General features: G+C 39.6%; 1 pseudogene; it reads right to left on the bottom strand.

Moving 5' to 3' along the window:
• Nucleotides 1-7: 7 nt before the first annotated feature.
• LOC100943077 lies at nt 8-902 on the bottom strand (annotated as a pseudogene).
• Nucleotides 903-3887: the final 2985 nt, after the last annotated feature.

Below are 3887 nucleotides of genomic sequence, written 5' to 3'. Positions count from 1 at the left end.
TCATTTCCATCTGTCTGATTTGGTGCTTAGTGTAAGTGTTGTCAGTCACAAAAGCAAAGTCACCAATTTCTGGAGGGTACATTTCTTCATATTTGCTTGCAATAAACATGGCAGTGACACCAACTAGCTGTAGCATCTTCTTGGGTACACAATTATTCTGCATGAACCGATTAATAATGGAAACAGTCATTTACATGGTCTCCTGCAGCAAGCTTGATTTCATTTGAACTTGTACTAGCCAGTCAATCAGGATGGCTCTCATGTTTCCAGTGATTTCCTGACCTGCCAGGTATTTTGTTCTGACTGCTTGCTCTTCCTCAAGTTGTCTCAGATAAGCATAAATATCTTTCACATATTCACTACATAGGTTTGGATCAGCTCCATCTTCTGCATCCACATCATTCACTGCAAGAACTACATCAGAGAAAGCCTGACACAGATATTCTTCTGCAGGGGCACATCCAGATGTTTCCATTAGACTTGCAGAGGGAGTATCAACCAGAATCGGCTCAGGTCAAAGTTTTTCCTCTTTAACAGGCTCAGGTTCTGGCTCTTGCTGTGGCTCAGGCACAGGCACAGGCTCAGGCACCTTTTCCAGAGGTTTTGATAGTTTTTTAGCAATAACTTTTCCAGTAACTAAAGTTTTTGCTTTCTTTTTCAGAGGCATTTTGGCAGGCAGCTGTTCAGTGACTTTGTTACCAATGTCTCCAAGTGCTGTCCTTGGCCTCAGTCCTGGCTTGGAGGCTGCAGTAGTGGCCATAGGCACACACTTTGCACCCGCCATACTGATCTTCGCCTTATTTTCAGCATTAATTTTCATGTTCCTGGTGACTCGGAGCGCCATGGCTTCCTGTTCACCAAACAGCAGCTAAGCAGGGAAAAGCACAACACCGCAGCCCCAGACCAGCAGAGGCCTTGAAGCCACCACAAGTCAACAGCCCTTCCTCCGCAGCACACCCAGCCCTTCTAATTCTTCACCATTGTTCCTCTCCCTAGCTTTCTTGCCCCCAATACTCCAATTTTTCATTCTTATGCTGAGCCGTCTAGCACTCTCTTTGCTTCATCCCCAGGTCCCCCAGGCCTGCTGCTTTCTACAGCCACAGTGGCCCATCAGTTTACTTTCCTAACAAAGACAGTTCTCCCCCAAGAATTCTGCTCTATGTCATTCATTAATGCTTTGGGCAGCAACTGATAGAAATACTCATTGAAAGAGGCTTAAGTTAGCAGTGCTCAAGTGTTTTTGGTCTCAGGACTCCTTTATGTTCTTTAAAAAGTATCAAGGAGCCCGAAGTGATTTTGTTTGTGAGGTTTATATCTATTAACATTTACTGTATTAGAAATACAAACAGAAAACATGTAAATGTGTATTCATCTATTCATTTAAAAATAACAACAATCCAATTATATTTCAATATAAATGATACATTTTTATGAAATTAGTGAGAAGAATGGCATCGTTTTACTTTTTTTGCAAATCTTTCCTGTCTGACTTAATGGAAGACAGCTGGATTCTTTATCTGCTGCTCTTATAGATTGAAGAGATAGCAAACATCATATAGACTCTGGAAAACTCTACTGTAAGCTTGTAAGAGAATGAAGATGAAAAAGCAAATAATGTCTTAATATTATTACAAAAATTGTCTTGTCCTTGTAGGACCCTTTCAAGAGTCTTAGGGATCCCCAGAGATGTCCAGAATATGCTTTGAGAACCACTATTGTAAAACATAAAAACATTTATCATTCACTTACTAAGTGGTTTGAGGTAGGTGGGCTCTGGGTTGGTCCCACAGGTAACAATGTCACCCAGTGCTTTGCTACTTTCCAATCTTCTACCATCCCATGTTGGCTTCTCATCTTCATGTTTGTTGCAATATGGCAGCCACACCTCCAGACATGATGTCTTTGAAGTGTATACTCAAAAGGAAGGAGGAAGAGGGTATATCCAGAGAAGGCTAAATCTTTTCTTCATCTCTCCATTTCTTATCAGGAAGAGAAACTTTTTTCCAGAGGCACTCTGGCAGACTTCTTGACTTATTGGCCCTGACGGGTCATATGGCTACTCTTAACTGCAAGAGAAGATAGGAAGGCATGTTTCTGGCAAAGGAGAGCGAGATGGCTATGATAGGCTGAAACCAAATCTCCTTCGTGCCCTGGGACTGGGTGCATGATTCCCCAAACAAAACCAGGGGAGTTTAAAACAGAATGGTAGCCATGTAGATGGGGGATTGGCTGTGTAGTAACCAAAAAATCAGTGTTAGCATCTTAAACTAATATTTCTCCTGTTACACACCTTTATTCATAGTAAGGAAGCAGAATATGTGATTAACCACTGGCAGAGACTAAAACATGAAGCTTAGATTTCTAGTAGAAATTGTCTCATGGGAACTGCTGGTCAACTTGATCCACTAGGTAGGGTGAAAATGCAGAAACGCATTGCCATTTTTCAAACATTAAAATGAGTGTTAAATTGAATACCAAAATCCTTCATCATATAGATTCCCAAGGCCACCTCTAAGGTCATTTATGAATACCCTATCAGAAAGGAGTTCTCTGCAGTTTCCTTCGATGTAAGAGTTCTGTGGAAACAGAACTCCACACTAAAGATTATCATAAAGATTAAAGAATATAATTTTACTTAAGTGGACTATCAAGCAAAGCTGACTCCACATAATTGTAGTGCAGTGGGTGTCCAAAGGTGATGAGCCACAAATTTGGAGATGTTCAATCTTTCAGGAAACATTCACTGAGCAGGTTTGGCATATGTCAGTAAGAATACTATTATTTGATACTTATCTCAGTCCAAAAGGAATTTCAATGTATATAACACAAAAATAAAATAAAACAAACTGGGTATCTATGAGAAGCTTTTTTAAAAACAAATTTTTTCCAACCAAAATAAAGGGATTGGACAGGAAGAAAAACAAGACAGGAAAAATAGGATGATGCCTAGGTTAGTGTCTAAAATTCATCACATAAGGTTATACATGTATACTGTTTTTAGAGGTGTCAATAAAGTTTTAACAAATTGAATTTTCAAGATCTAATTAGTTTTTATTAGTGATTCATCAATGGGGGAGTATCCTATCTACAAAATAGAAGGAGCTCTACCAGGCATGACAGATTGATCAGCTTTTTAAAGGCAAACCCAAAAAACAAAAGGAAACAATACAGTGTAAAAAATCAGATTGGTTAACATCAGGTTACTTCCCTTGTATGGGTTAAAGCAGAGAGAGGGTGTTTTTGTCCATTTTGTGCTGCTGTAATAGATACCTATGCTATGGTTTGAATGTTTGACCTATTCAAAACTGTGTTGAAACTTAATCCCCTATGTGACAGTATTAGGAGGTGGGGCCTTTAAGAAGTGATTGGATCATGAGGGCGCTGCACTCATGAATGGGTTAATAGGTTAATGGAGTAATGGGTTATCGTGGAAGTGGGTTAGTTTGGCTCTCAGTGCTCCCCTCACCCTGTCATGCCTTCTGTCATGCTATGACACAGCATGAGGCCCTCATCAGAAGCCGACCAGATACAGACTGGACTTCCAAGCCTCCAGAACTATGAGAAATAAGTTTCTGTTCCTTGTAAATTACCCAATCTCAAATTGCCTTTGTTTTCTGTTGCTATAACAGAATAACTGAGACTGGATAATACACTATAAAACACAGAAATCTATTTCTTACAGTTCTGGAAAATGGGATCAAGGCATTGGCATTTGGTGAGGGCTTTCTTGCTGAATCCTCACAGGGCAGAAGGCAGAAGGTCAAGAGAGGGACAAACTCTGTGTCCTCATAGAGCAAAGAGTAGGAAAGAGTAAAGCCCCTCCCACAAATCCTTTTTATTATTATTATTATTATTATTTATTTATTTAATTTTTTTTTTTTTTTTTT

This window comes from Otolemur garnettii, unplaced genomic scaffold, assembly GCF_000181295.1.
Source record: "Otolemur garnettii isolate 467f Iridium unplaced genomic scaffold, OtoGar3 scaffold00158, whole genome shotgun sequence".
In the NCBI taxonomy this organism is placed as follows: Eukaryota; Metazoa; Chordata; class Mammalia; order Primates; family Galagidae; genus Otolemur; species Otolemur garnettii.
The sequence above is the reverse complement of the archived record's forward strand: the minus strand, read 5'-3'. Positions and strand labels throughout refer to the sequence as shown.